Source organism: Nematolebias whitei, chromosome 7 (genome assembly GCF_014905685.2).
Source record: "Nematolebias whitei isolate Nwh7 chromosome 7, NemWhi1, whole genome shotgun sequence".
Lineage (NCBI taxonomy): Eukaryota > Metazoa > Chordata > Actinopteri > Cyprinodontiformes > Rivulidae > Nematolebias > Nematolebias whitei.
In genome coordinates, this window is record NC_056504.1 from 40,857,374 (window position 1) to 40,863,898 (window position 6,525).

A 6,525-nucleotide genomic window follows, 5' to 3' on the forward strand; every position below is an offset into this window, starting at 1 on the left:
TGTACTTATTTATTTCATTTTGTCACATTCCGTCCTCCATACACCAGCGCTGTTAGCGCAAAATAATACAAAACATCATGATCTGCGCAAACTCCGCCTGCTTTACGCGCCATTAAGTACGCCGGAGTTCAAATGGTGCGGAGCCCCAGCCGGTGAGGGTTGTCCGTGCAGCGGCTGAGTGGGAGGTGACGGTGTTAGTGTTTTGTCTGGCGGAGCCTCACGGCGGCTGCGGGTGTGACTACCAGCGTTATAAATCTCTACAAAGAATGCGCAATTACTGCAGGGATTACGATTAAGTAATTTGTTTTAGGGAAGACAGTCCTCAAAACCGTTCAAAGCGGTGAACGTGAGTCGCCGTGTCAGCGGGGGATGTGTGCGCTCGGTTTTCAACAGCTGGATGACTTATTTTAATTTAATTTGAAATTTGTGTTTTCTTGTCTTTAACCTGCTCGGACGATCCGCTTTGGGGAACTAGTTGGAAACTAGAGGAAAGTTACTAAAGTTTAGTTTTTTTGTTTGTTTTTTTCCCACAAAAGCTGACCAACTAAGAGATTTAATAGATAGATTTATTTGTTTAACGTTCTCCACGTCGTTGAAGGAAATTAATTAGTTTTTATATAAATCTTCTCAAAGAACGGACTCGGTCGCAGCTCACCAAAAAAAAAAGGAAGTCGTCTTGCTCAACTTCAGCTCCTGCTGTTGAACCAGAAGGGGGATTTCAGAGTCCGTCGTCATATTTTATTTTCTCCTGGTACTTTTGCCGCTAAAGCTGCAGACCTGAAGCGAGCACTGGGAACCATGGGCTGCACAGTTAGTCAGGAGGACAAAGCTGCGGCCGACAAGTCCAAAATGATTGACAGGAAGCTGAAGGAAGAAAAAGTCAAGTCGCAGAGAGAAGTCAAACTGCTGCTGCTGGGTGAGTACTTGTCACAACTCGAACCCCGGGTTGCAAAAGTTGCTACAACTTGTGCAATTTTAACATCTGAGCAGACAAGAAGTCACTGAGTAAGTTACTGTCAGGACTTGTTTGCTTGCTGTAACATGGTTTCTTTAAACCTTTCGGCTGTCATCCGCCTCCATCTCTGTCCTCTGCATCCTCTGCCTTCACTCCAACTACCTCCATGTCCTCTCTAACTGCATCCATACATCTCTTTCTTTTTCCTGGCAGCTGCATTTCTGACATCCTATACCCACTGTCCCTCCTCTGGACATGTCCAAACCATCCCAGTCTGGTCTCTCTAACTTTATCTCCCAGTTGTTCAACCTGTGCTGGACCTCTGATGATCTCATCCATCCTTGTCGCTCCTAAGAAGAACATCAACATCTTCATTTCTATCACTTCCAGTTTTTTTTTTCTCCCGTCTTTTTGTCAACGCCACTGTCTCCAGACCATACAATATAGCTGGTCTCACTACTCTCTTTTAAATATTTCCTTTGACCTTTGCTGACACCGTTTTGTCGCAAATCACTCCTGAAACTTTTTTTCCATCCACGCCTCTCTTCTTCACATCTTTGCCCCATTCCCCATTTTCCTGGACGGTGGACACCAAGTACTTGAAGTCCTGCACCTTTATGACCTCTGCTCCTTGTAGCCTCACTGTTCCACCGGCCTCCCTCTCATACCTCCACCTCTTCAGGTTCTCTTCCACCTGTTCCCTGCGCTCACCACAGATCACAGTGTCATCTGCAAGCATCATAGTCCACGGGGATTCCTGCCTGACCTCATCTGTTAGTCTGTCCATCACCAGAGCAAACAAGAAGGGGCTCAGAGCAGATCCTTGATGCACTCCCACCTCCACCTTGAAGCTATCTATCACTCCTACAACATATTTGTCTCTTTCAATGTAACATGGCTTCTTTTTATGATTGTCTATTGTTGTCATCATTCTTTGTTAAAATCAGATCTCTCTTATAAATAAGTGACTGATGCTCAATGGGCTTAATCTGTATATATATATATATATATATATATATATATATATATATATATAAAGGTTGACACAACATCCATTTACAACCAGATTACATATTCATAAAAGGAGACCTGACAAGGTTAATGTCTTTCACCCAAGGAGACAAACTGACAGGATTTTGCGATGCTCATTTGACCTTTTCCTGGCGTTGTAACTTGTTGCTGTGCCTTTTTTTTAAATGGTTCTGCTTTGCTCTGACACTCCGAAATGCTTTGACACAAACAAAAGAGTTGCTCTGCAGCGCTAAATTTAGAGTAGCAGCAGCAGCAACTCTGTGGACTATTTCACTAAAGTAGAATTGACTAATCCTGGACAGGAAACGAAATCTGGGTTTGACCAAGCCTCGTCAGAGCACCTTGGCCTAACTGGTTTTACAAACACCAAACCAGGTTGAAGTGCTCCAGTAGGCCCACTGCTTCCCTCAAAGGCAGTTTCACTGACATTAATATAGACATGGCATCTTTTTCAGCTCATTTCAAAGGAAGGAGCAACATTACATGTTGCTGAGTATTTAAAGTCCATAAATTAAACTGAGTTAATCAAATAAGTACAATGTCTTCTTTATGTTACTGACACACAATCCAGGTCAGGGAGGTTTTAGTTTGAGTGTGAAGACATCACACTAAGCATTTTTGTTTTGACTATTTGTTTTAATGGTCCAAAGAAATGTCCAAATTCCCCGCCAAGTTTAAAATATGTTTGCCGGTATTTATAACAAACACAAAATACATATTTATGCCACTAGCTGGTTGTCCTAAAGTAAATTCTGATAGAAAAAGTCTCTTACTTCCCCGAAACACTGATCCAAAACATTTGTTTTACTTTGTCCATTCCTTGAAGTAAACATCTGGACCACTGGGCTGATTTTTTTTTTTTTTTTTTTTTAGCCTTCTGGAGCTTGATTTAGTTTTGGAAACAGTCCGTGCAGCTCATGTGTTTTAAAACAGTTTGGTAGTCACAGGATTGACTTTCGTCTTCTTTCCTGCCAGAGCACAGGAAGTTGATCTTGGACTGACGGTAAACCTGCAGTGAATTCTTTTTCTTCTTCTCCTGGATCATTGAAGAAGAGGTGGATGGTTAATCGGTTTGAAGGGTAGTTACACCCTCGACTCTTGAGCAAGATATTGTATGAATAATTACAATACGGTGCAGTCAGTGAGGGTTGAGAGAATTACAGGAGGGTAGGCCTGTCACGATAATAAATTTTGTTGGGCGATTAGTAGTCTCAGAAATTATTGCAATAAACGATAATATAGTTTGAAACTTGACAACAATTAGTAATTATTGTCAAATTTAAGAAGACATGTTGGTTAATTTTTGTGTGTAGTACCTTTTTTCGACCACCGGATGGCAGTATAAGATTGTTTGAACCAAAGGATAAATAGTGAGCAAGCGTCTAAGAAAAATGGGAGAGAGGCCCCTTGACATGACATGGGCTGTCTCTTGTTCCTTTTTTTTGGTTCTCAAAATGGTGGACGCTCGGTGTGGTTTGAGCTCTTTAGCATAGCATTTTTCACACAAAGCTTTTAATAAAAAAAATCAGTAAACAAGTTCTCAGCCTCTTTTTGCAGAGAAAAACAACTTTTAGACGAAGGCTCGGGTTTCAACCGTGAAATTTGTGGAGCTTTGACAAAACGGAGGGAGTTTTTTTTCCCCGAGGTCGGCCTGTTAGCTTAGCTCGTAGCGTAGCTTAATGATCCAAAAAAGTGATTTTGGACGGTTAAAATAGATTTTAAAGAGAAAAGTGAAATGGAGGGGTCAGTGAAGAGCACCGGAGTTGAACCTTTTTGTCATCCAGTGTCTTCAGTAGAAAGAGAGAGACGTGAAGAAACGATAAAGTCGATAAATGAAAATGAGGTTGTTAATTTTCATTTGTCATGAGATTAATTGATTTATTGTTGATTGCGACAGACCTACAGGAGAGCTCTGAATCTAAGATGAGAGTTTGTGAATTTGTGCCGTCTTCAGGCTACGTCGGGCAGCTCTGCACTGTCGCGGTTTAGAGTTGCAGCTAAAACAACTATCGGCTGGATTAATGAGTGATGAAGTGTTACATACACTGGAATGGCCAACTGTAACACAGTTGATGCTAACGAAGCAAGAATTCATGCCACCATCTTGGTAGGTGCTACATGGGATGCGTTATTGCTGCCAGCATGGGAGTAAAAAAAATAAAAATAAATTGAGGCAAGGATACATACATGCAGCCAAGCAGCCTAAGGTTTTGCCAATATTTGTTACATTTTTTGGAACCAGCATTTCAAAGAATCACATCTATCTTTTTTTTAATGCCCGTCTAATACACTGTGATATTATACAAATTGATTGAAAATTTCCATCGCCGCAACAGATTTCCATCTTTTGAATGTGGCGAGGATGGATTTCTGTCATCTGTAAAAATGAGGAAGGGGTGGGGAGTGTGTGTGTGTGTGTGTGTGTGGGGGGGGGGGGGCAGGGCAACAAAACATGTGTTCTGTTGTGGTCTTGTTAAAACCATCCATTCTAGTAATGATACTGACGCTGCTTTCAACCAATGAACAGAACCAGAGCCACAGTTTGACCCAATCAGAGCAGAGCAGGGCGGGTCGTGCTGTCTGGTTCATGTTGAGCCCGGGTGAGAACAGCAGAGAGATGTTGCAGGTGAAAGGTCACCTGCAGCAAACCAAAGGAGGACACCCCACTACCCAAACAGAACCCTCCACCCCATCATGAAGGTGATGACGTGTAATAAATTATTAAACATCTACGTCTTTAACGTATGTGTTCCCACGTAACCAAGTCACTGCAGCCAGGGGCGATACCTGAACTGATACACCATCACCCCCACCCAGAGAGAGAGACGTGCGCCGCCACGGGAGCGCGCAGCCTGTTGAGTTTCTGCTGCTTTAGTATTTCTCAATAAAGATTAAGACGAATATATAGATACCACATAGTAGAGATGTGTGTCTCTGTTTAACTTTTCTTCCCAAATTCACAAAGTTCTCACTGTGAAAGTCAGTTTCAAGTGATCTGCAGCTCAAGGGCAACCTGAATGGAAACTTCAGGTCCTTGGGTTCCAAAAACCAAGCTGGAACTGGGCTAGGATGTCCAACTCCAACACTTTAAGCCCGGAGCGGAACCCATGTTGGGCCAGGATAGGCCTTAATGTGCATAAGGGTGCAAACTTTTGCTCTCTCAGTACTTTCCCAGTAACACATCCCAGGAACAACCTCTGACTCACGGTGTCAGTTTACAGCCAATAACAGAGACTTTAACATAAATGCCAAACCTGAACAGGACATTAACAAAAAACAACTTATTTCCACACAGAAACATCGTAAACAGTCAGAAACATTGCACACATAATTTCCACACGACTACCCAGCATCCTTTGCAGCTCAATGGGATGCGACTCTCACAGAGAGAGCTTTGTGGTCCAGATGAAATGATTTAACCTTTTTTTGTGTTATCTACCTGGATGATTGAGCCTGCAAACCTTTAAAAAAACAAAAAAACAGACGCACATCTTTGCCCTAATCTAAGGCATACAAATATTTGTCTTTTAATGTTAATGTTTAATTGTAAGAACTAAATTAGCAGAAACATGAGATGAAAGGCTGCACACTCCCGCCGCTCTTGTTCTCGCTCTCCGCTCTCGCTCTCCGCTCTCGCTCTCCGCTCTCGCTCTCCGCTCTCTCACTTGTGAACTGACGGTATTACTGTAATTGTGACTGCCTGCTCTCAGAATTAAACACCAAATGGATTTATTACCAGGGGCATATTGATGATGACTCACAATAACTTTGTAGTTAGTTTTTAAAATAGTTAACCACACAAAGGATAGCTGAAGTGAGTTAGTTCATTATAATAAATGGCACAAAGGAGACGTCCGACACATTTAATGCATCACACTCCGCTTCAGCTCCGCAGAGTTCTGCTCCGTCTCTTTTGGTTCCGCTCTAAGCTCTCCTAAACGAGACAAACGCTTCACCTGTGATTTATGAACCATTAGAGGAAGGGCTGGTCTGTGCAGCCATTGTCTTTTGAATGAGCCAAACATTTGCCATGCAGGAGAATAGCAACATGTTGGTCATTCAGGGCGTATCAAAAATGGTCAACATTTTTTATTTATTTAGAAAAGCGTACAACAGTCCTTTAATATAAACATCATTTAGACACATAATTATATCTCTGCTGCCATGTCAGTACAGTTACAGTGGTCCCTCAGTTATCACGGGGGTTGCCTTTGCCATACCACCGCGATGGGTGAAAAACTACAAAGCTACTATTTTAGTATTTATATATATTTTAAGTCTTTATAAACCCTTCCCACACTCTTGCAATGTTCTAAACTCTTAAACCTACGTCATTTTAACAACACATGTATTTGAACTGTAGAGTACAGTAGTCCCTCATTTATCATGGGGGAATCCATACCCTGAAGCCCCATGATAAGTGAAAAACCGCGAAGTAGGGATACTAGTGTAAATAGTAGTTTATTTTAGTGTGTGTATGCATGTGTGTGTGTATATATATATATATATATATATATATATATATATATATATATATA